This window comes from Strix uralensis, chromosome 2 (genome assembly GCF_047716275.1).
Source record: "Strix uralensis isolate ZFMK-TIS-50842 chromosome 2, bStrUra1, whole genome shotgun sequence".
In the NCBI taxonomy this organism is placed as follows: domain Eukaryota; kingdom Metazoa; phylum Chordata; class Aves; order Strigiformes; family Strigidae; genus Strix; species Strix uralensis.
In genome coordinates, this window is record NC_133973.1 from 41134660 (window position 1) to 41161477 (window position 26818).

A 26818-nucleotide genomic window follows, 5' to 3' on the forward strand; every position below is an offset into this window, starting at 1 on the left:
CATATGGGGCAAAACATGCACAGGCAGATCTGAGGCAGTGCAAGCTTTTCCAGCCCATAACCAGGAGCAGGCAGCCATGAGGCCAGGAAACCACGAGGAGCAAAATGATGCTGCTCACTATGTAGAAGAACACAGCACTGATGTTCACTGTCACAAACCTCTCCGCTTGTGCCCTGATGGGCAAACCTTATTCACAGTGTACAACAGCACTGGCGACTTACAGCATAAGACACTCCCTGATGCTTAATGTGGCAGCCCTTCCGTGGCTGAAAAAGCCTGCCTGCATCTGTGAGAGCTCATTGGTCAGCACCTTCCTGACTACAAGCAGAGGTTCAGACTCTGTGGATGTTGAAGGCTGCTCAAGAATGACAGGAGACATGGTGTCAGTAGCTGATGAGTTAATTGTTGGAGTGAGATTAAGGTGAGAAATGGTAGAAATGACTGAGGCAATGGTCTTACATGTGGTGGCAGATGTACGTCACCCAGCTAAAATCATTCCCACTCCTATCCCCATGGTGGCACAGCTGTGTGTGGTCACACTAGGAGACATGTCAGGGAACAGATCCATATGAAAAAAACTAGTTCAGATTATTTTTCAGATCATCAGACATTTTTGTTGGCAAAGAGACAGAAAGTGACAGGAGAGAGAAGGAACAAAGGAAGGTCAGCAGGGAGGAGAGGAGGTAGAAACTGCTTAGATGGCATCACACTCAGACGAGGGCATGCAGACCAGTGAAGCCTAAATGTTGTCTTAAGTCACTTGGCATTCCCCAGATGTCACTGGAAAAGGGGATCTGGATTTCACAGGCACACAGTATTTTTTGTTATGTTGCCCAGGGTCCATATCTCTACATTATTGTCATTTCATTCCAGCTTTTGTCCTAGGGGGACATTGTATATATATTCATATACAAAATGAGAGATGAAGGAAGAAAAAAGACTAGGCCAGAATAAAGCTTGCATCTTCTGTGGGTTTCTTCAATAAATCTATCAATTTTTCTGATAGGGACAATCCTTAGTTAACTGCAGTTCATATCACAGTATTACTGTATGGCAGGTGTTTGACTATTTTTCAAGCAAGCTACAAAATACATGTGTTTGTCTGACACTTATTCTTTGTTCAAAAAATATCCCTGTATCACCAAGAAGAAAGAAAGAGGGTAAGGAAGAATCTACACTTCCCTTGACATTACACAGTGCATGTGAACTGCGAACATCCCCCATGCCTTGTAAAGAGACTTTTTAAGGATTCCAGTTATTGAACATCCTATAAATTTTGTTCTTTAATTTTAAATAAAAATAAATCAGAGTCTCACTCTCTGCAAGAACAAAATGTGAGAGAACACATATTGTGCAGACACATATTGTACAGTACTGCCAATATCTGCTGCCATAATTAAAGAGAGCAGCATTTGAAGCAATAATAAAAATTAGAATAAAATAATGAAAATATGACTTTTCACTGGTTTCATTCTGGTAGGCAGCTTCATGTAACATACCTGAAGAGTAAAAGGTTGTTGCTTATCTTTCAGCATTGAAATTCTGGCATCCTGAGCTTTGGCAACTCTCATTATCTTCATCTTCAGACTTTCACTATCCTTTATATTTATGTGTTCTAGAAATCGATTAAATTACTATCATGGAAATATGCCTTCTTTTTCTGATAAAACAGCACTGCCTTCATGCTAGATAATTTGTGTTGCTGATGCAGCCTAGTAAGCACTTACTCTTTCGTATCAGATTTTAGGAAAAGAATATTTTTTTAGCTATTGGATTAATATGTGGACTAGACTTTTCAGAATAAAACACCAGCACTTACATTAACAAATGAAAAGTCTAGAAAGTCCTTAGAGGCATTTGGTTTAGACTGATTGTGGATATTTTCCTGGCGTGGGATCACATTAAAATTTTTACTGGTATAATGTTAATCTCCATATAAAATCCTACATAACCATGCCTAGAAAGCAAAATTGCAGACTGAATTTCTTATTCAGACTATAATCTGAAATTAACTGGTGTTCAGTTATTGTTGTTTATGGACTACATTGTCCTACTGGTCTGAATGACAGATTACAAATATAAACATAAAAGTCTTTGCTCTGGGGAATTTACAATCTACTAGATGAGTTATCTTACAAATGGTGAAATAATGCAACCAATTCTTGCTTTTTAGCAATAAAACATCACCACATCTCTAATAGGAACTTGCTAAATTACCATCACTACTAGGCAAAAATCTAACTACAGCATCTGAGAAATGGCTACCATTAGAAAAAAAAATAATTTGGCAATTAAAGGCCGTGATTAGCTCAGAAAGGTGAATTTGGCATGGTCAGCCAACTCTGTCTGGATTTAAGATGACTCATTTTAGATGCCATATTTTTCATATGTAATGTTCTCAGTTACCAAGGGATAATAGACTCTCCATTGAAAACACTCAAATTCTTACACCTGGGAGTTCTAAATGAATCTATACATGGTTTGTACCTTGTATATATCAGCCAATGTGTATTATTCAACAAGAACCAAGGGCAATTTTCCAGTGTCTGAGAGTTAAGGAGACTTAACGTATCAATTTTTCTAACTCAGTGCTTTACAATACAATCCCGTTGCTATATAAATCACCAATAAATAATAACTTCCTTAATACTATCTTCACCTTCCGTTAACCAAAATGTTCTTAACTTTAAATTCAAAATTAAATAAAGGAATATTGCTCTATCACGTATTATATGCACTGTTCATCATTTTACTCTTCAATAAAAAAGAATATAACAATAGGATTCAACCTGTAGGTTCACTGTTAGAGAACTTTAATCAACTTCCGTGCTGCACCATTTCAGCTGGAAAGAGGGGCAGATGAAGGTCTACAGATAAAGTTTACATTTAAAAAATATTTCTAGATACAACCACAATTTTATTTGGCTAATTATTTTGGAAATGCAGTTACTCTTTAGAAGTGTAAAGCACTGGTAGCTATCTTTTTATATTATTGCTATTTACATTTCTATTATTGTTAGTAACTCCATGTATTTCACATATACCAATTATATATAATGTGACCGTATTTGAACAAATTATAATAAAAACGCCATGTACCAGCCTAGCAAAAATAAGGCAAATAACACGGCTGCAACAACCAAAATACACATCAAAACCTTTAAATAGGCCCACCCAAAAAAAGTAATGGCTAAAGAGCATGTGTTTTCAGGCCTCCCTCAAAGGCCAGCAAACTCAGCTTCTCTGATGACAGAAAGGGTAGCCTATTTATTTGTGAACTAAGGTGAGAAACTTCAGCCATTGTTACTGTCTGACACGACAAATAATAATGATGTGTTTTGGTGGCAACTTTCTCTATAGATTTCATCTAGACATAACCTTTTCTAAGTGATGGCTTACTAATGCTAATAATATACCTAATGTCAGAATCTTTTCATTTGGAAATTTTTTTTTTTTTTTTAGTTTTCAAATGTATAGCTCAGAAAAAACTATTAACAGATATAAGAGAGTGTCACATAAAACTCATTGCTTACATATAGAGGAAAAAACCCACATATTTCCCTTGATTCCCACTCCCGATTTTTCCCTTCTCCCTCTTCAGCAAAATTATTCTGAGCTCCACCTTGCTCTTCATAATTTGTCTTAATTGCATCCTCAGGTTTTCAGCTTCTGTATTTTTTTCCCCTTGAGTTCATAATTAAGGCACATAGAGTCCTTGCTTTGGCAGCAAAATGTGCAACTGTATTTCTTAAGAGTCATGGTAGCTATGGATGCTGTAGTCCAGGCACTCCCTGACTGCATTCTGTTTGGCATCAGTTATCCAGTCATTCACTGTTAAGATAGGTGACATTAGCACGCCAGTTGCAAAATTATTTCCGGTCTTGTGCTTGGTAGAGTATTCTCAGTGCAAGCTGGCGTAAATATTCTTCATATGGCAGAAGTTAACCAGAACCTATTTCACCCCATTTGTCACAGCAGAGTTGCTAACAGCAGTCGTTGATATCAGCTGTTTCAATTTCAGGGGTACATAGATGACTTGAGAATTCCTGCTGGTTTTGAAAGCTGTGATGAAAGCTCCCATGTTTGCCCAAGCCCAGCAAAATTCTCTAAAGTGCACTCCTTTAGCATAGGTTTTAAATTCCCAGAATTCCTCTGTCTTCAGAAACATCAACATTATTGCCCCTCTAAAAGGCATGCAGACAATCATTGTCTTGTATACATGCAAGTACCAAGCCAACACATACTTTATTATTCTAAGTGAATCTGTCCCAGGTCTGTGTTCCAATTTTCCAGTGCACTGGCAAGAAATAGATTTGCTAAACTAAAAAAAGATCACTATTTTCAGCAGTGATTATGACTATTTTTATCCACCATTCAAGGCCTGGAGGACAAGCAAAATAATTTTTGCACCTGCCTCCTCACTGCAAAGTTTGAGAAGTTGAGTTCCTCGCAGTGGTTGCTAGTTAGCTTGATATAGAAACATGTGCCCGTGCTCTAGGGAATGATGTCATATCATTTATCTTCATAATACATTTTTCCCAGTCTTTGACCAAGAATTGGAGGAGCAACTCATTCAATTTTTCTCCACTGCTGAGTCTTGCAACCAGTAGCTACAACCACAGATTGTATACTTGTAGTAGATGCACCATGGCATTCCTCACCAGTTTCAGCACTTCTGGTAAGTATTAGTCATTTTTAAGATGGCTCTGGCAGCTGGCTGGCTAACCAGTAGATCTGTCTTGTAAAGTAGTTTATTATAAAAAAAGTACAGATAATCATGGTACTGAAGGAATTTAAACATCACATCTGATCTGCTTCTCTGGACAACTACATTAGTTCCAACATAAAGTCTATAACTTGAATGTAAGAAATACAAAATGCTATTAGATTTTCATTTTCAACACCTTTTAGATGTCTGTGCTATATTTTGAACTGATGCATGATTTATAAAAACAAGTAGTTGTAAAGGATTGAGTTAAAATGCTCTTGGCAGATATTATCAAAAACATTGTTGATCCATTTAAACATCTCTTCCAAGTGGGCAACATCAAACATGACCATTCTGTAGCCAAGAAAGGAATTAATTCTATACTAAAGTGCTTCATCTCTAACTGTGTCAAGCCTGACAACACAGATATTATGCCATCCCTTCAGCAGTGGCCGGATAGCACCTCAAGCTACGGTGCCAAATTCTACACATATTCCTCACAAACATGTCTCCTGGAAATGTTTGCCAATAGTAAACAGAAGATTGCAAATGGTTTTGAAGTCACCATCCTAGGAATGTTTCCATGTACCCTGTGCATTTATGCACATGGCCTTTGCGCAAAGAGTTTAATCAAAAACACTTACATTGGCAGCTCCAATATTTCCAGAGTTGTTGGTACCTAATGTCCCTCCCTAATGCAGGGGAGACGGCGGAGGGCAGGTGGTCTGAACAACTGTGGCTTCCCAAAACATCTTTCCAGATGGAAGCATTGAACCTTGTATTACTGGATTGCTTTTGAAATGACAACAAATGAATGTCTTTACCAGGCACTCTCCTGCATGCACTACATCCCTGGTGTGCTCTGCTGGTTGGTAACCTGAGAGGGCTCATCCCATCCCTAACCCTGCAGACTGTCTCCGATGTCAAGTGTTCATTGCTTGCATCTCACAGCAATAAATTATAGGTTTTCTGGGTATAGAACAACAACTCCATTTATATAATACAAGGTATCCTCCCCAGTCACCTCCTGAAGGCTATCAACATGGCTCACATGCACTATCCTGTGCACAGAAGGAAGAATATTTAGTAGTAGCACAAAATCCTGCTGAGAAGTTGATGGTAGATTGCCTACCGAGACTAAAGCATTGTCTTCCTCTCCCAAGTTACTGGATGAGATACATGATGTCCCAGCCTGCTTAGTATTTAAATGCTGTTCACATTCCTTGTTAGCCTCATAACGTGACTTCCTAAAAAATAGCAGTAAAAATGCTTTAGGAGATTATTTTTTCCACATGTGACTGTAAAAACTGTATTGACTGATGAAGTCTATTAAAGGAACATAGAAGACACAGAAGTCACACAATTTCTGAAGATCAAACTGTGGATCTGCTGACACTTAATGATATAAACTCAGGGATTACTCTTCTGAGAGCCACCCAGATTTACAGTGGTGGGATCTGTTATTTTACACTAATCACCATAAACACAAAGGCCTGGAGATGGGCAGAGGACAGTACCAGGCAGAGGAAGCCCAATAGCACCCAGACCTGGCTACTGCCAGGGACCTCAGCAGAGGACAGCCTGGCCATGATTCAGGAGTCAGAGAAGTCTGGGGGAAGTGCTCTCACCAAACGGCCGGGTGAGTGGGGTTACTGCCTGCAGGTATATGGGACTCATGGGATGAGCATTTGGGGAATGGTGTATAACTTACTGCAGGATGTTTTAAAGGGGTTAGTGGGAATGTCTGAGATTTATGGGATATTAAGGGTAAAGACCAAAGGCAAGAACAGAAGGGTGAAGGTTGCTTGCAAAGGAATAAGTGTGGAAAAATACAGAGTTAAGTGCTTAAAAGGATCCAGTTGCATGTAAACAGGCGGCTGGTCAGTATACTTGTTTGGTCATGCCCTGTGCCTGATCACCACAGTCTTCTAGTTAAACTGCATTTCTAGCTGCTTTCCTGGGTGAGGTAGTCTGTTCTGTGTGCATGTGTGTGTGCGTACAGGGGTGTGTGTGCAGCAGCTGGAATCAGGCCATGGGTCAGAGCACCCATATGCCTGGGGTGCCAGCAACTGGAGATGGCAGTGTGTGTTTGTGTGTGTGTTTCACTAGGGAACATCAGTCCTGTGTGAGTGGATGTAGGATAAGGAATCTGGGAGCCAGCTATCAGGGAACCCATAAAGCAGCGTCTGGAAACAAGACCAGGGCTCTGAGAGTCAGATACTAGAGTGATCATAGGTCTGCACAAGCTCCCAGAGAGACCAATGTGTATGTGTGTACATGTAGCAGAGGGCCTGACTGCCAGCAACTGGACTGGAGCTGCAGACCCATCACTGCAATCACATGAACATCCTGGTCTCCAAGCTAACAGCCAGGAAGAAATCAATGGTAGAGAGGCAGAGGCTGGGCAGAGCATGGGACAGTGCAGTCTGTGACCTGAGAAGCATTCACATCCACCCGTTTCCAACCATCAGGCTGCAGCACTTCACCCAGCTAAGCCAGGCAGAGGAGGCTGCTGCAGGCAGGTGACTTGGCAGACCTCCATGCATGAGCTTGTCAAGGTCACAGGTCACAAGGAGCACATTCTCAGCCTATGCAAGCCTTCGTCTCCCAAGACAGGAGAAGAAGCAAGAACCTGAAGCAGAGGTGGCCACACAGGGGCAGCCCTGACATGGAAGACACACATGGGAACTCAATTTGCAGTACTGCACTGCCTAGAGGCACCCCATGTCCACAGGGTACCCATGAGACAGTCACAACCTGCCATGTCAATCAGTTTGACAGAAAGTCTGGAAGTGGCATGACCAACTTCCAGGTGGACCATGCTGTGTCGTGAGGGTGTGGGATGCAGTGGTGGTTTGGCTCCTGCCTCACAGGACAGTGCACAGCTGTGGACCTAGAGGCGTCCTTCCCTCTCCGGCTGCAAATGGCACATCTGTCTCCTGATTCAGGGAAACAAGCAGGGCCAGCCCTCCTCGCCCCATTGATTGTTGCTGTAAAACAGGACAGTGGAGAGACAAGCCCTTAGGCTGCCCCCCTGCAACTGCTCCTGTGCAGTTATGCTGAAGTCATGTATTTGCATTCACTTGTAGCCCAGGCACCAGTGCTGATTTCTTAATAAAACAGACTTTCATAGGTCACAGCAAAGATGTAAACAGATGGCATACAGCTTCAAGCACAGCTGATGTGAAGAGCTGTCAAGGAACCTGGAAGTTCTTTCCCCTTACAGTGTGGTAGGACAGGGTGGCTCTGGGCTACACCACAAAGCCTTGCCAAAGCCATCGCACCTTCCTGCTGATGCAGGCTGTACTGTTGGGTTCCCAGGGACCTACATTAGAAGCCAAGTAAGGGGTATCTTTTAATAAGTGAAAGGGGGGGTGGGGAGAGAGAAGAATCACTTTCTTTAGCAATTGGCCTCCTTCAAAACTGCAATCTGATTGCAGGACTGTTTCGAACTCACGTGTAGAGAAGGATTATAACTGCCCTGCATTTTGTATTAAATGGAGCATGTTAGAAAATCCTGTACATATCTGAGAAATCGCAAGTCTAGTCATTAAACAAACATGACTCTTTAAACTTTACTAAAGTAACAAAGGATGTTCAGCTTTGAACTCCCAATTACAAATGTTCAGGGGACAACAGAGCTATGCAACGAACATGCGATTTGTAATTGATTTGATTTATTAGGTTCTTTTTCTGCTCTCTGAATATCTACAAGCATGCTGCAACTGTTACATGCATTTGTTTATTCAAATGTATTTGATTAACAGCGTTCAGAGTTTTTGACAAGGTAGATTGATCATAAATAATCAAAATCTGAATAGTGTTGCTTAGTTGTAACTTGTTAGGGAAAAAGAAATGGTTTAACAAACCAGCAAAGCACAGAAGTACTTGTAGGTAGAAGTTGATTTCTATATTTATTTATCTGTGTGGCTTCAAAATTGACTCTTACCCAATATTCGTGCCAGGATAACTATTCTTATAGGCACAGCATGCAAACATTAAAGTTTGTAAGCATGTTCACTCAAACTGACTTCATTTGAAAACTCAGCCACTGTTTGCATATTTTTAATTACATACTAAGAACTGGCAGTGCAAGCAACAGAAAAAAAAATGCAAACAGAGAAGTCAGACATGCCTTAAAAATTAAGCTCCTTGTTTAAGCCCCAGCACATAATATCAGAGCTGGCCCTGAAGAATAAAGATCAGAAAAATGAAAACTGGACAACAGTTACCATTTTTCCAACTTCCCAAGTTGCACCCAGTGAACATTCTCTGCTTTGCTCTTGCTTTGTGTAGAACACTACTGTTGTAGCAAAGCCATTTTCTTTGCCCAGAAAATGTGAATATTCCCTCTGATGGGTACTTGAAGCATAGCAGGGGGAAATACTGCGGTGGAGAGAGGTTTCTCTGAAACTAACCATAATAGCTTCCTTTTCATTCCTGCATTAACGGACTTGCTTCAGAGCAGAAGAGTAGCCAGGCTCCTTCAGAGATAATCTCCCCCTTTCCTTTTGCCTGGTATCAAATGGAGACTGAAATGGAAAATATGTTTTCCTTGGGCTCTGCCCTGGGGTACCCACTTCTGGTTCCCAGGGGCTCTGCATTGTATAGGCCTGGAGTGGGTGGAGGATTTGGGGTCTAAGAGTTAAAGCAGGAGGAAAGAGAGATAGGACTCCTGGATTATAGTCTTTGCTCTGAGATAGAGGTAAATAGTCACTTACATTCAAATGCAAAACTTCCCCTTTGAATTATTTTTTCCATTCCCTACCAATCCCAGCTTATCTCCCCAAAATGGTCTTCACTTTTAAAATCAATTTATAACTGATCAGACAGCTAAAATAGCTTCTTACAGTAGGTGTCTCTAGTCAATGAGTGATTTGCATTAAGAAAGATATGACAGCCAAGTGTGAAGAGAAAAGAATGATAGTTTAATTTTAGAAAAATTCCACATTCATCTGAGAAATGATTACTAAGCACTGTGTATGTTCATACATAAATTATTTCTAAAAATGTGAAAAGATATTAAAATGCTAAATATTTTCTTGCAGTGGGAGCAGGAAAGCTCCAGATCAGATGCCATGGCCTTTTGTGGGAAGGGATGGAGAGAGGACTCACGCTTCGGGGAGGCACCCAGTGGTCCCGTGCCACTGACCGTGACACCAAGCAAGGACGAGAATGAACAGGTCAGGGGAAAAGGTGTAGAAGGATGCAGGAGGAGAGGGAGGCTAAGACAGAGGCAAAAGCACCTTCCAGCCCCTCTGGGGACAGGTGAGAAACCTCCACATCGTGCTCCGTGCGTGTGAGCGCTGGGACACCCATTCTGTCAGCACTGCAGGTTCTGCTCAGCGGTAGACAGGCCTGGGGACAGCATGCATGGACACATAATCATGGAAATAAATAACAAGGTTCCCAAGCAGGTGGGCTGGGGAGCACCGGGCAGCTCGCTCCAGCTGTAACCTCTGCAGAATCAAAGGCAGCTCCAAGGAGCGTGACACAGGCGTCAGGGGGATGTGCCAGGGAGCCAGGTGCCAGCTCCTGAAATAAGTCCTACAGCTTGTCAACAGAGCTCTGTCATCTCTAGCCAGAAAAAGACTAATAGTGGGCTGACGCCTGGCACTGTCAAATTACCAGGTTGCCAGAGCTGGAATTTGGATTCGTTGCTGAGTTTTGTTTTGATTTTTTAAGGATATCTTTATTTTACCAGGACAAGCTCTTTTCTTTGTCCTCTTATGGTCCAAGCTGGCAAAAAGCAGTCTGAGATCTCCCACAGAGGAAGCTCAGACCCTGCCAGGGGCCTGTGCGCAAGTGCAGGACATGTTCAGTAAGCAGCAGGGACCTCATTGCAAGATGAATTGTAGGCTCAGAGCCTACAAGGGAAGGAAGGAAAAGAGTCAAGAGGTGAGAAAGGTGTGTGAGGAGGGAGAAAGATGATAAGAAGGTCACTGCAAGATCATTAGAGCATATATTGTGTTTTTTACTAGATGCGTCTCATTTTTCAGTGTCAAGAAGAGGATGTGTATGCTGTGTTTGTCCCACGCTAACACACCCTGGGAAAACAGACATCAGTCACTGGCTGTGTCACATTTTTATTAGCTAAGTTTACAGAAGCATCCCTCCAAGTAGGGAATAACTCCATGCATCACAGCTCAGGTTTGGCAGGAACATTAAAGGCAGTATGTATTTTGATATATCAATCCAAATATGTATGCAGCAGAGATCAGACTTGATGTAAAAAATTAAGATTATTTTTTATGAAAAAGTTAAGTTTGTGGCCCTCTAATGAAGATCTTACTATCTTACATAAAGATCTGTCTCAAACAATCTAAACTTGTGTTATCTGACATTTTAATTAGCCTCATCTCATTGCCTTGGAAACATCTTGTTGTCTTGCATTATAAGTCCTAGAGCATTTGACACACTAATGCACAAGACCATTTTAGAAAGACAACAAACTTTTATTAGTGTTGACTTCATTGCTATACACTAGAACTCCATTATTTGACATATTCACTCTGCACATTGCCTAACTTCCTTGAAATATAACAGGAAACTCTTTCCTGGCTTCATTCAGAAGAAGAAAATTATTGTATAAGCAAATTACATCACATGGAGGACCAGATCTTTTCAGTGATTTTTGTTCTTAGAAGACAATACAGAACAGGAACTTCTCTTTTCAGAAAAGTATACCCGTGAGTACCAGCAGAAGGACTCCAAGTTCCCTCATGCAGAATTCTCAATGGTCTTCATACCAGAGGTAGGAATAAAGTAATTCTTTCATATACAGACTGGTCCAAAGACTGAAAAGCAATGGGAATCTTCTCAGCAAGTTGAGAGCAGACTTTGAAGAGAGGGGGTACCTCCAGCTCCATAAAGACTGATCTTTGCCCTTAGTTTAAGTTCCCTCTCCCAATCTCAGTGAGAGTTTGGGAAAAGCAGAATACTTCCAAAAATGCTGCCTTTTTTTTTTTTTTTTTGATTCTTTGCTGAGATTTTCAGCAATCACCCATTGTTGAGGCAGAGATAACAATCCTTGTTGCATGCCACTGAAGTGTTATCAAAACATCAGTCATTATTGTGTATTGGCCCGGACCAAACTTAGTTCATTCAGAGCAGTGAGCTTCTGTGATCTCAGTACAATGCAAGCACACTGCTCGTTCCTTTGCAAATATAGTACTGTTGGTGTAAGGGATTTCTTTGTCTCATGAAAATAATTTAACTAGCCTATAAAAAATTACACCATAGTAGTATGGCACTGAACCATTTCAGTTCCTTCCAAAGTGCTTTGAAAGTATGCAGAACTCAAGCATTTTCCACCCAGGACAATAAAGACCAGGTTGCTTTATTTTGCATAATTTCTTTTTAGAATTTTTTAACAGATTTGTCCTGAAACATGCAAATATAAATTTTAAGCAATACATTTTAGATAGTAATTTCACACACACACAGAGTGGTCAAAATACTATGTAACAGAATATTTCAGTTGTAAAAGGATTATGCTGGTTTAAAGCAAAAGCTTTATCTCTAATTTAGTACTTATGCATTCTGAGCAATAAATTTAAAAAATGGTGGGAAATCAAATTTTTTTCATCAGCAGGGTAAAAGGTTCATCAGATGAGTTTGAGTTAATTGTCTGAAACTGGAGTTGAAAAGCACCATCCCCCATCCAGCAATGGCTCCAATTTTTCATCATTCAGGGCAGAACAAGATTCCAGTAGTTCAGCTCCCAGGATTCACATTAATTTGTTAAATCTATTTTCTTTGACATCTTAACCACAGCGTATGTGGTTTCATCCAGGACTTCTGTACAACAGAATATCCTCACTGCCTCCACTTCTGTTGACTGACTATTGCTGAAACTACATTCCAGTGTTCTTGAAAACAGCTCAGCTGGCTGAAGCCTAATAGGAGCCACGTGCCAGAAAACACCTCAAAGATTTTCTTTGTCTCTGGACAAAGCTAACAAAAGAATATTTTTCCTTTCTTCCCCAGGTAAAATCTTCTTCACTGACCATGTGGAAAGGAAATGTAATTATGTCTTTCCAGATAGCTTGCTCTTCTTCAGGGGTGCAGCAGGACTAGTTTGCTCCTGGCCCCATGTTCCGCAGCAAGATGACAGTGCTGATTTGATGGACTATGCCCATGCAGGAAACAAATGGTCCTGTCAGGAGCATCCATAGGATGTATTCTCCCTACCAGGAGTCTCAGAGAAGGGCACTGAGGCCAGGGAACTGAGCCACTTGTCTCCATGTAGATGCACTGAGATATTAAAGTGCTTTTACTCTTCAGTCTTTTGCTGCTGGTCAGAAGGGCCTATGCAAAAAACACAGAATCTGCCTTTAAGGTCCAGGTAATTCATTTTTGTTCTTCATCTGAGCACACAGAAAAAGGCAAGACCAGCTCAGGCCTAAACCCTACCAAAGAGTTCCCAAAGGTTTCCACAGGACACCCACCCTTCAGAGAAGGGGAGCAAAACACAACAAAACCTGGGCAGCCATGGTCTACCCCCATGGGTAGACCTGGGTTTCTTAGCTGGCACTAGCACTTTCCCCACCCCATGCAGCCACTGCAGGACTGCCTGAAGGCTCAGGGAGGATATCTCCACCATCCTTAAAGGGTAGTTCTATGAGAACACAGAAATATAACACATTCCTACCTCTACTTGATGTGTTCATATCTGGGAGCAAAGAAACCAGACCCCTCATGTTTCAATACCAAGCCCTCAGCCACAGGGTAGTCTCTGCTCTGTGGGCACTCCACTGCTTTGGAAGCCACCTCCTCTCCTCCCTGGGACTACACTTACATGGACAGTGTATGGGCCAAATCTGGTCCTGAGCACTGTCTGCAGTCATTGCCTTAAATGACTGTCTGGCACAGTCAAACAAACTTTTCCTTTCTAGGCACATCTGAGCACAGCTATATGTTTTTCCAATGCAAGGTGACATTCCATTATTAATATGTGACTCTGGAAGCCAAAGACCTGCAGAAGCCCCACTGTGAGCATGAATGGTACCCGGCTGCATGATAGCTGGGAAGAAAGTAGTGCTGCGCTCTCATTTACCCAGCTAAAACCCAAATATTTACTCCCAAATTGAGCTGAGCTGCAGCTAGTCTGTACCAGCTGGTTATCCCATTGAGCAAAGAAAGGAGGGAAATGGATTTCTTCCTGTTTTCCTTACTGGTCAAAAGATTAAAAGCAATACAGTGGTGTTGGTCGCTAAGTATTGTTTGATTAATATCCTGTTAGCCAGCTGGCAAATTGCCAAATTCACTTCTCTTTAGATGAAAAAGAGGCTGTTCCATGAGCTAAAATGGACTTTATTAACATAACACTAATAATTCAGCACTTATAACCCAGAGAAAAGATTATAAGTAAATATAGGCATGCGTTGCCTATCAAGGTTCCTTCTTGTTTTCCTTCTGGGTAGGAAAAGAACTACAATGCATCAGATATTTCACCACCACAGTCCAGTCAGAAGGGTTTAACTTTTACAGGAAAGTTGTTATGAAGCAAAAAGGCCAGAAGTGCTGAGAAATTCCTTTCTCCCAAGCAGCATCTAGAAACTTGTCCCTACTGGTTTTTAATGGGGTTGATCAGGTAAGAAGTAACATGGAGGAGTCTTCTTCCCTACCTTCATGTTTCTTGTCTAGTTAGTAAGCTAGAACATTTCTAGCTGAATATTGTCTGTTGGCCCATAAATCAGCTCCCTCTCTTGCCTGACTGTTCTAGCACATTTCACATAAGAAACCATTCTGAATTCTACAGCATTTCATTTCCTTTGGTCTTCTTTGTAGCAGAGGCTTATAGCCAAGTTCAGTTTAGAAACAAGTACGAGGCTGGAGTCAGCAGCCTACAAGGTACCTTCATTCACTCAATGTTATTCATATGTTTGGGAGTGCAGTTATGACATGCATATCTTTGGCCTACTGTCTGTATCAGCCACTCATGTCAACAGGGATTTCTGAGGAGATAAATCTTCTCTGTCACCTCGAGCAGTGGTTGCTTCCCAAATAGTACTCCCTGAGGGACTGACATGCCATAGAAGAAGATAAATGTTCTGAGGACACTCACTAAAAATACCGTGTGTTAATTCCCCAATTAAAAGTCTCAGGGGGAGAATAATGAGTGATCTGTTAGCAATTCTGTAGGTTCGCAGTTGTCTAATATCCCACATCTGGGAGCTACTGCCCTCAGGTAGCAGCTAATTAGCCCCAGTTACCATAGTGCCTCACAGTCCTTAATGTATGTATCCTCACTACTGCTCGCTAAAGCAAATAAGGACTTATTTCAGTTCAGCAGACTGGGAGATGCATTTCAGAGAAAGCAGGGAACTGACTTTACAGCATTATACTCCACATATAAATCACAGTGAGGCAAAATCCAGGTCCTGACAAGTACTTTCTACCCAGGGGAGAAACTGGCCACAGAAGAAGAGGTTTCTTTGGGTCAAACCCCCTTATTTACAAGGACTACAAAAGTGCTACTTCCCTGTCAAAATCAAACAACGAGCAGTTTCTTCGCCTAGCCCCTCTCAGCCAGCTCTGTAGCCAAAAAAAGCTGTCACAAGGCCTTTTCTTGAGTGAAGATCCAGTGATTGCTCTGTCTCCTCAGTTTTGTGTTACCTTTTGCCTCTGTCTCTGCACAAGTCTTGCTCTTTCTCCCACACAGGCAGGCATGCAGAGCTCATTGCCTCTCCCTCCAGGGCTTGCTCTTTTATTCTCACAGGCTGGTGTAATTTAGCTTTTGCAGGAGCTTAAGAACTTGCTCCTATGGTTTTGGAGACTTGGTACAACCAGGGAGCTCTTACTTGTAAGGCTTATCTTGAACAAAACGTGGCTTTAACCCACTCACCTCCTGCAAACACAACCAGGCTGTAACAGCACTGAGATAACTCAAGATTTTTTATTTTATATGCTCCTTTGGTATTGATTTCAGTAGAAGCTGAATGCCTCATCTGCTTATGCACTTCTGAAAATCCTATTAAGTGCCTCTTTACTTCTCTAGGTGCCTAAATATACTTTTCTTAATTTGGCTCTAAGTGATTTGCATCTGTCATCAAGATTTTTGAGAGTATGGCTCGAGGGGAGACGCCTCCCTGTCACAGCCCTTCCATGCAGTCTGTCACTTGTTCCGATACCTAAACCGGGAACTGAGCTCTCGCGAAGATGCTGTGACAGTGTGAAATATGTCTATTAAACTGTGAACACTCTTCATGCTGTTGCCTCCTTGTCTCATTACCCCTCCCATCCTGCACTGAGCTCTATCCCCAAGGAGCCCTCACCATGGGGTCATCATGCCTTCGTCTCCCTTTCCACTGCCTCCCCCAACCTATACAATTTTCTGCAGCAGGTCCCAGCTGCTCATGGAGCCGCAGCTCCTCAGCAGAAGCAGGGAGTGATATTTTGGGAGGGGGCATGGACAGTTTGAGTGCTCAGGGGCAGCAGCCAGGACAGCGGCAGTGTCACACCTTGGCCCCCAGGCTAACAAATACAGTGCTTACAGAGAAGTGTGATCAAACCAGGCAGCATATATAAACATTTGTTTCAAGAGAATTTGTCCTAGAGAATGAAATGCCTGTGACTCAGAAATGTCCTTGCTCAGCTTTTCTTATATTCCTTGCTTGTTGTTACTAAAAGGCACTCATAGGCAAGAAAAACTGTGAGAGGTCATACATCTGAGAGGCTCAAAAAAGCTGAGGCTCGGCTCCAGGGTTTGTGTCAACAGGACAGCCAAACACTTCTCACACTGGAGAAAGGGCACTAAAAAAGGGCCTGTGCCTTTAGGACTGGCGCTAGATGCAGTAACTGCTTCCTGCAGCCAATGGATGTAGAATTGGGGCCAAGAGGAAACTGAACAGGCCATGACCAGGCTGGTACCCAGCTATGGACAACTTCCTGGGAAAAAAGGGCCCTGCTGGGGTCCTCAGCAGCTCTTTCTGAGCCCTGCTGAAAGCCTCAGTCAGAAAGGAGAAGAGAGGAAATTAGCACCTCTGGGAATCACAGTTCAAATAGTCCTCTAGCACCTTGAGCTCTTCTTAAGATGAAAAGAAACTTTGAAAGGGGAATTAAAGTTAGGACGGTCTGTTTTTGATAACGGAAGAACAGATATTTAAAAAGAGCAATGAAAAATGCGAACATATTCAGAGATCTAAGCTTGCTTTAAGAGAAATCTAGAAAAGTGCAAATATGGAAATGTTCTGAATCTGGTCAGCTATTTCTCCTCCTACAGACCCTATGCTGCAGCCCAGAAAGCCTTGATAAACCAGAGCTTCAAAGTCCACTTGGTCTTTGCCACTGATTTCTCTCTGTATTACTTCTGTTTGTTAATAACCAGAATGCAGCAGCTGAAGTGCACCAGCACTCGCAACAGCCCCACCAGGGACCCAGGAGTGCAGGGTCCGACCCGCAAGCTTCAGTCAGCAACTTCTGCACTCTCAGGTCTTTCCTTGCAAAGGGTCAGCTTGAGCTAGTCTTACAACACATCTGTGCTTCTGTTGCCTCTCTGCAATACCATAGTAATAACGCTGGCCCTATACAATCCTCATGGATTAACTAGTTACCATTTGCAGTGGACACTGACAGTTGTACTGCTGATAAATCACCTTTTTGAAAAGAGTGAATAAACTCCCATACAAAAAGCCTGGCAAGGTACAATTTGCTGATCACACAACAAACAAGCAGACAGTTCAAAACCAGGAAAAAAAAAAAAGAGAAAAAAAAAGAGAATAAAAGCCCTCATCCTCTCATTGTGATGTCATGATGAGCAGAGAGAGGAAGAAAGGGTTACATTTGTTTCCAGCAGGAAGCAATGAGAATATTCTCACCTTGGATCTGCCAAGCCTGCAAGGGTGGATTTCCTTGGGGAGCAAATGTTAACTAACAAACCGAGAGCTGGATGGGCTCTCTTTCTTGGGAGAGGAGCAGGGCTTCCCTCAATACTGCTTTGGAGAAAATAGTTTGCATGAGGCCTAGAGCCAGGGGCCAGAACATAACCTAATTAGGCCAGAAAGGGTGATTAGCTGTTTATTTTGAAGATGTTCAAGCCATGCACTCACATTATACACTGCCCTGGGAGAAAAAGGATGCTGTTTATACTCCCAGATATAAGGGATCAGCAGAGTTTATTTTCCCCTACAAATGAAGGCCTGTTCTACTCACATTCCTTCAGCTGAGGTCGGATCTGTTTATTTTCACACATCTGCAGGAAATGGGAATATTTCAGCCTATTATTCTGAGTCCAGGGAAGCAGTTTGTATTGCTTAACCATGGGCAAAGGTAAATTAGTCACAGCCTTCACATGCTACCTCAGATGATTTGTTTAATAGTAGTACCATTAGTGGCAAATGGATTTACAAAAACCCATAGTGCATATTCTGCTTCTTGAACATTTTCCAGGAGTCATGAGAAACCTTGTTAAACTCCCCAGATGACTGGTACGCCATTGTGGGAGATGGGGTTGATCAAGTTCTCCCTCTTCCCAGCAGTCACCTCCATGTATTGATGCTGAGCTGTGGGGTTTAATGCAATATTTCAAGCTCACTGTTTCTTTACTCTATTGAATTAGCTGCTAATTTGTGAGGGTATCTGGAAGCACAGCACTGCAAAAGGAAAATGTTGGTGGGAGAAAAGAGAGGTGCAATGAGGCTCCCCACACACAGCTTCTGGTCAGACCAGTGGCAACAGGATAAAGACATCTTCACAATACGTATAGTGCACCCTACCAAAAGTTACAGTGGGATCCCACTTCAGTGTTTCCAAATATTTGTTTGAGTTGGCTTCATATTTAATTATAAAACAATCTCCTTTTGCTAGAGTTTGTTAACAGGATTTGTTTGCATGCTTTGATCTTTTATTTTTAATAATCTGTCATGTTCAATGAAGCCTTTGCTAAGAGTCTCCTCTGATAAAAGTGCTCAAAGTATAACAAATGGACTATGATGTGACAATATATCTTTGAAAGTGTTTTAATTCCTTCAAAGTAAAGCTTTTTGATGGTCAATTAAATTATTTTAATTGTATCTTAATTATTTTAAACTTAAAATCAAGACTGTTTTCCAACTACTGGAACTTAAAAATTCTGGAGATCTCAGGCAACTGCAAGCTCTGTGAATGTAAATTTTATCTGTTGACTACATTCAGCAGAAGAAACAATCAAGAATGCACCGAACATCAAATACTGTGATGAAGACAGAAATTACTGGCAACCAATTATAAAGATATGGAGCAGCAGAAGGTACAGTGTGTAACATACATTATGGAGCTGCCAGAATAAGCTACTTAGGGATATACAATAATAATTTAGATTGTTGATCATAATAATCTCATGCTGGTCATAACTGTCTGGCTGTTATTTTATGCTTCCCCAGCCTGTTTGCTGAATCTGTTTGCTAGGTTTTGCACTTGTTTATAGTTTGCAAATCGTTTGAGGCAAAGTGAATTTTGCTGTTTGTTTGCACAGTACCAGTTCTTGAGAAGGGGTGATCTCCTTTGCTGAAAATAATTAAAAAATCCCTAATGGACGCAGTAAAAATTCTTCTCTAGGAAAAACAAACTCAGCTGAACTTTAGCTAAATTAACTGATATCCCTCATGATCCACCAATTTTCATGATGGATTATGGGGAAGCTTCATGAAGTTCAAAAATAGCACTGTGTTCCTCCCTCCTCCTTCTCCTCCTCGCAGGGTCCTGCTGGCTATCAGAAGATTGATCTGCCGCAAGCAGAACTTCCCCACTACAATGAACATAATCCTCCAGTTCACTGGTTTAAGTGAGTCTTGAAGGATTATTTTTCAGAGTAATGAGGGGTTAGATGCTTCCCAAGATAGCTAGACAGCCTTCATGGGTTTTTAAGATGAGTCAGTACATGAGAAGTTACAAAGTGCCGTAGCCTTTACTTAGGTATTTTTCCCTTTTCTCACAAAAAGGCCAGGTGCTCTGAAGCATCCACCTACCTGGGAGCAAGTTTCTCATGCAGATCCCAGAGAAAAAATTTCTTGAGGTGCAGATGTTTCTCTTGTTTGCTTGGGTTTTTTTCCAAGTAGCTTCATTTTTTCTCTTTATTAAAAAAAAAAAAAAAAAAATTATTTCCTGTTCCATTTTCAAACATTTCCTGTTATTTCCAGGGCAACAAAACATACCAAGGTATCACTTTATTTGTAGGGTTCTCTTACAGCGGAGAAGTGATAGCCCACAAGCATGCATGCATGGCATAACCATGCATCCCAGTGGCCTGGTACACTCTTGCTATCCCTTGCTGTTTGAACAGTAAGAGGACTCAGTCCCTAAAAGACTTCCAGAGATTTGCCAGAGTCCAATATCACATGCAGATAAGTCCTACTTTCATGGATCCTTGTTGTCACAGACTCCTTGGCCAGTCACTGTCTCATGTGGCACATGTGAAGGGGCTCATGAGTCATGGCAGTGGGGGAGTGACTGCTCAAATGCAGTTTGATAGCTATATTTTCTGACACAAGAATGCCCCAGTCTTGACCCCTGCAATGCAAGTAGCAGTTACTGCTCCTGGAGAAGTTAAAAACAAGCAGCCACAAAAAGCAGCTCCCACATCCCCACCAATGGTCCCCCAGCAGAAAAGCTCCTGAAAGGAAGGGAGAAGGTCAGAACTGAAGAGCAGCAGCATCCTATTCCCTTCTTCAGGTGGCAATCCCTTTGCCCAAAGAAAACAAACATTGGTTAAATAGACCAACACCTTTATTGTAGAGTTTTGGCTGTTTCTGGTCTCCCCCCTTGCATATGACCAAAGCGTCCAACACAGTATTTTAACCAGATGCTTGATGTGAGCTATTCTGGGGTAGGAAGATTTCAATATTTCAGGTTTTCCTATTAGTTCTTAGGAAAAAAGTGGTCAAAAGCTGATTAGCTATTTATTTCTCCTGCAAGACCTGACCCACAGGGACAAGCATTCCTAATATCTACTTGAGATTATTAAGTAATTTCTAGCCTCACTAAAAATTGGACATATTTCTATGGAATTTACTTGTAGGGTTTTTGAGACATTTTGAGAAAATCAATGGGACTATAGATGATTTCTCCCAATACACACAGGAATCTATGCTAAATTGGCTAACAAAGCTGCTTGGATTGGAAAACAAATTAATCCACCCAGTGATTTATAAAATTCCCACAAGAAACAGAAAAATAAAAGCTTTTCTACATTTTACTTCTGTGAAGAGAGAATGAAACATTCTTGTCTCCAGAGACCTTCCAGTCCACACTCCCATCCTTTGAGTTTTATCTTCCCTCACCAGATTCAGATTTTGAGAAGGAAAAATAACTATTTTTATTAGAAGAGGTGACAATGGCAAGAGGGACTGCTGTCAATCAAGGACCAAGTCCCTGGCCACATGAACTTCCAGGACAAAATGCTCAGCACAACCAGAGAGGCTGTGTGGAGGCTGCTGGGGAAGAGTGCCCTGCATGAGGTTCCCCCGCAGCATTGTTGCTTCCAACAGAGCAGGCATCTGAAGGTCTGATAATCGATTAATCAATACAGCAATGGGGGCGGGGGGGTCTATGCTGTTGTTCATCTCAGGCAAAAATAGAAGCTTAAAAGCAAACGTTTCTCTCCAGTGACTTGAACCCCTTGCTCACATGAAAGTATCCACATTTAGCAAAATTAATCCCACCCTTTCTTAAGGCTGCTTGCATTTCCTGAGTTGCTCAGGAGGGAACACTCTTTCCTTTCTCTTGCACAGCAGCTGCCCAAGAGGAGGATGGGTGCTCAAACTTTGTTTTACAAGAGCAGTCCCCCTGAAGTTGAGCGCTGGGGCCAGTGCTTGGCAGGATGAAAGGAGAAAGAAGCTGCATGTGTTCAAGTTGAGAGGTTCTAGCAGAGTCCAACAGAGACACAGAGGCTTAAGTAATTCACCTCAGGGGAAATGCTACACTGTATTTTGTCTGCAAAAAATACCCGAGCTGTATATCATGGATGTGCCTGACAATGGAATCTGACCAGCAAAGTTCACCCACATCTGCTATCTTTTAAGAAAGGGGCAAAACTATATTTGATGCAGCATTCAGCTATTTGCACTTTGGAAATCCAGCTCCCAGGGAGTTATTCTCTCATTCTGTTTTATTAGTTTTCACTGTCTCCCAAGATCTGTGCAGTTCAGCTCCATGGTAACTTGCTTAGTCACCTTATATATTGATGTATACAAGGAAAGCACAGTGCTAATACACTGTTTGAGCATCTCTAAGATATATTTAAAATATCTAAGACATGTGGCAGAGTAGCATTTGTAGAGGATACAGAATAGTGCTGCCTTGCTGTAAGGTCGTAGCAATTGTTTCTTGGGAAGTCCTACCAAGTCACTCCTGGCTTTGCAACAACTAAAATCATGTTAAACTTTTGTCCACACTGTTACGCAACATTTGTTCTTCCCGTCCTCTAGAGGTTACAATAAAAAAATACAAGGTGATTAAAAAGGGGAAGAAAAACAGAGGAAAAATGACTTGCTCTACAGTAATTAGCTGTGTCTAGACTTACTAGCTGGGTGCTACTGACATAGTCCAGGATATGAGCCCTGTAGTCCTCATTTTTTCCTTGTCTACAGCACACTGTAACTCTGCTCATTCCTCAGGCCTAGGCTTTTTTACAAATGACAGAAATGCATGAGGTGTTAGTGCATGTCCATATTTTGCTCTGGCATGTGTATCCATACTCAGAAGCCCTTCAGGCAATAGGAATCATAGAAAACCCATAACAACTGTCACACAGACCTGAAGTCAGGTCCCTGGTTCCTACCCTTTCATCCTGGTGCCCTGTCACCAGCTGGCTAACCCCATACATGACATAAACTGTTCAGTTACTTTGAATATCTCTGTGTTGATTTTTATGATATATGATGGGGTCCGGACTACAAAATCTCTAGCACAAGCTGCAGTTCTGGAAGTGCTGTGGGGATTCAATAGCTAATACCACAAAGACCTGGCATGGAACATGTAAAGCCTTAGCGGCATTCTGCTCCTTCTCACTGTTGTTAGCTTTGAATATCCTTGGGATTACATTTTTAAATACCTCAGAGAAGATGACAAGAAAATTAGAAAAGACTACCAGGAAAAAAATTTTTTCCCCACATGTTTTGGGAGAGGAATAAAGCTGCATGTTACCCTTTTAATATTTGCATTGAGCACACAAATTTTCAAAGAACAGGAGAGGGATCAGCTTTTGCTATTTCAGCTGCAGTGAGTGACCTGAGTGGTACTAGGAGAAGGTGAGATACTTGTCCAAACACAATGGCAAGAAGCTAAAAATCTGTGACAACATGTTCTGAGATCATCTGGCCTGGTTAATTTCTCAAATGACAGTTCTACTTTGAAAAGCCCACATTTGAAAATTGCTAATGAGTAATCAGTGATGTCAAAACACAGTACCTGTTGTGCCAGTGAGCGTTTCACCTACCGCCCTTTGGATTTTAATGACATTCTGATGTGTATCAATGCAAAATAACTCATACCACAAACAATCTTCTTTAACTGTTGCCGTTTAACTTACAGGATAAGCCATTATAGAAACACATCTCTCCAAGGCAGCTGGTAAAATAGATGAGGTGAAGTATCTAATATCAAAACAGAGACAATAAACACTGAAGACGTTCTCAGGCCTGTGAAGGCATTTTCATTGAATGTATCTATATCTGCCTTTGAGCACAAAACCTCTTCCAATAGCGCTAAAGGGTCAACAATGTGTCATGGGGAAAAAAAAAGACCACTTTGGCTGGCTATGCTATCGAACTTTAGTAAGGCCTTTGACACCATTTCCCACAGCATTCTCCTGGCAAAACTGGTTGCTCACAGCTTGGATGGGCACACGCTTTGCTGGGTAAAAAACTGTATGGATGGCTGGGCCCAAAGAGTTGTGGTGAACGGAGTTAAATCCGGTTGGCGGCCGGTCACGAGTGGTGTCCCCCAGGGCTCAGTTTTGGGGCCACTCCTGTTTAACATCTTTATTGATGATCTAGACGAGGGGATCAAGTGCACCCTCAGTAAGTTTGCAGATGACACCAAGTTGGGTGGGAGTGTTGATCTGCTCGAGGGTAGGGAGGTTCTGCAGAGAGACCTGGACAGGCTGGAGCGATGGGCTAAGGCCAACTGTAGGAGGTTCAATAAGGCCAAATGCCCGGTGCTGCACTTGGGTCACAACAACCCCCAGCAGCGCTACAGGCTTGGGGAGGAGTGGCTGGAGAGCTGCCAGTCAGAGAGGGACCTGGGGGTGTTGATTGACAGCCGGCTGAACATGAGCCAGCAGTGTGCCCAGGTGGCCAAGAAGGCCAATGGCATCCTGGCTTGTATCAGCAATAGTGTGGCCAGCAGGGACAGGGAAGTGATCTTACCCCTGTACTCGGCACTGGTGAGGCCGCACCTCGATTACTGTGTTCAGTTTTGGGCCCCTCACTACAAAAAGGACATTGAATGACTCAAGCGTGTCCAAAGAAGGGTAACGAAGCTGGTGAATGGTCTGGAGCACAGGTCTTATGAGGAGCGGCTGAGGGAACTGGGGTTGTTTAGTCTGAAGAAGAGGAGGCTGAGGGGAGACCTCATCGCCCTCTACAACTACCTGAAAGGAGGTTGCAGAGAGCTGGGGATGAGTCTCTTTAACCAAGTAACAAGCGATAAAACAAAAGGCAATGGCCTCAAGTTGCACCAGGGAAGGTTTAGACTAGATATTAGGAAGTATTTCTTTACAGAACAGGTTGTTAGGTGTTGGAATGGGCTGCCCTGGGAGGTGGTGGAGTCCCCATCCCTGGAGGTGTTTAAGAGTAGGGTCGACTTAGTGCTGAGGGATATGGTGTAGTTGGGAACTGTTAATGTTGGGTTGATAGTTGGACTGGATGATCTTCAAGGTCTTTTCCAACCTAGAGAATTCTGTGATTTTGTGTGTAAATGCAGGATCCTGACTCCCTGATCTAGCAGAGGTCAGGTAAGCACAGGCATCAGTCACTGGCTTCAAATCTGGAGGTGAAGGTCCTCACTTGGTACTTGCACAGAGTTCCCAGCTAGTCTACATTGTTGTCCTGCTCTGGCAATCTTTCCATCTGAAAGACACTGATGTACAACATCAGGGTTACTTCAGGTGATTTTTAGTTGGTGGTATGCAACTTTCTGGCTGGTATATGTTCATCTGTAATCCTATCAGCTGATTTCTGAAGTTGAAATGAAGCCAAATGCAGAAAAAGTGAAAATGATTGTCTTCTATCCATGCTTTAAAGTCTGTATGGACCTCTAAGATGAAGCTCCTTATTGTTATTGCTATTACTATTGTTATAATAGTTTTCATTTTGAAGCACCAAAAGATAAGAAAATAGCTAGGACTTCAAAATTAGTTTGATTAAAAGAATGGAAATTCACGCAAGTATATATGATATATAATTATACAACATGTATAATTATACGTACTACTACAGAAAATAAATTTACACGGTCAGGATCTAGATCCACCCTATGTAGAAAAACTGATGAAAGAAAAGGTACTTTACTTCTGGAGACATCTGTTTTCTGCTACTAAGGAGGGAACTTATTTCGAATTAGATTGATCTTACATAAAATATTTGGCATCATTTGAAGCATCCTGCATTCTGCATCTTGTTTTAGCTACCTGACTCATCAATATTTTGCTTTTGTAGCCAAGGAGAGCCACACTATGTTAAGGCAGAAATAAACAGTCATCTGATATGTAAGTAAATAATAATACAGTAATGGTAGTGACCCATTATTTAAGGTTCCAGAACAATTTTTGCTTAAAAGTTCATTTCATTAGAATGCTTCAGCATATTTTTCTCTGCACTGCTCCATGGTTAGTTCCCAATCAGAGGAAAATATCTGGAAGTTGAAGGTTTTAGGAAGACCTACTTTTTCAGAAGAGGAAATTTGTAACCTTTCATACTGAAAGTTTTGCCCAGTCGTAGTCCAAAATAGACAAAATTAAGCAGAAGCTTCCTCACTGTTCATGCTGACAATGAAGACATGAAATATTTTTTGCCAAGAACCCTGGGAAGGATTTGTTACTAAAGTGATCTCCTCTCTTGGTATAACCCCATGAGAAGTTTAGGGAAAGGGTACAAGTACATCACCTGTCCTATTTCTAATCCTATCACACTTTGATGGCTGGAGATACATTATATATCTCTGGGGACTTATATTATTCAAATTTACATAAAAGTCCCCTATCTCTGCCCTTGTATCTATCTAATGGAAAGCGAGGTCCTCAGCTTCCAAAGATCACTGTGAAATCCACCTCTAGCCTATCTCCTTTTATAAATATTCTTGGCAGATGTTGGCAATGAATACACTCAAGCAGTCATTTAAATTCTCCTACTTTCTCAGGAAGGGAATTTGTTATAAATTATATTTGGTAGCCTCTACTAATTCATTCATTCTCCTTCAAATGCCAGCTATAGCCTGATCCTGTATGTGTGTTCATATAAAAGACTTTCCCTTTAAGCATTGAGACTTCAAGAGTCAGCAGTGAAAATACTTGAATTGTTGATTTTATTTTCTAAAATTATGTTGAAAACAGCACATTCCCATACACTGTTTTCACCTTGATTAAATTATACACTTTCCACTGGGAAAAAAATCCATTTTCCACTCTCTATTTGTGGAAGCACCAGTCCATCTTCCTGAGGTTTCTCCACAGTTCAAACAAGGGCAGTTTGCACTTTGCACCAATCAGCTGTTTACTGCCTTAAAAAAATGGGCTTCTATATAATGAGTCATGGGCATTGAAGATTCAAAGATCAGTTCTTGATTCTCCCCACTAAGGGAGCACTTAAATTATGCTTAACTTAATCGCTAAAGTATATTTAAATGCTTCTCTGGGTTGGAGTTGTTATCAGTTGAGATCACAACTTAACATTTAATGGACAGTAAGTTTCAGTGCAAATGCCATCATGCAAAAAGCAAATGCACATGCTCTGGAGTGACATTTCATGTGACAGCTAGTTAGGAACTTCAGCTGATGGATGGTGAGCATGTGCAGACACAGGGGTAAAACTAAGGATGTTGTAGACTTTGCACGGTCTGTTTCCTGGATTTTTAGTACTTGTTTCACCTTTATTAAACAGCCTCATTGTTTTGAAGAACAATAAATTCTTGCAA

At 41.7% G+C, this 26818-nt stretch overlaps 1 long non-coding RNA gene across 1 annotated transcript in view; it reads right to left on the minus strand.

Annotated features, from left to right (window-relative positions):
* The window catches only part of LOC141939212 (uncharacterized), a 79579-nt gene that overhangs the window by 5296 nt on the left and 47465 nt on the right, over nucleotides 1-26818 (minus strand). The window contains exon 2 of the long non-coding RNA XR_012627508.1: nucleotides 19657-19759. This is a non-coding gene — a long non-coding RNA (uncharacterized LOC141939212). The remainder of the gene's footprint in view (nucleotides 1-19656; nucleotides 19760-26818) is intronic.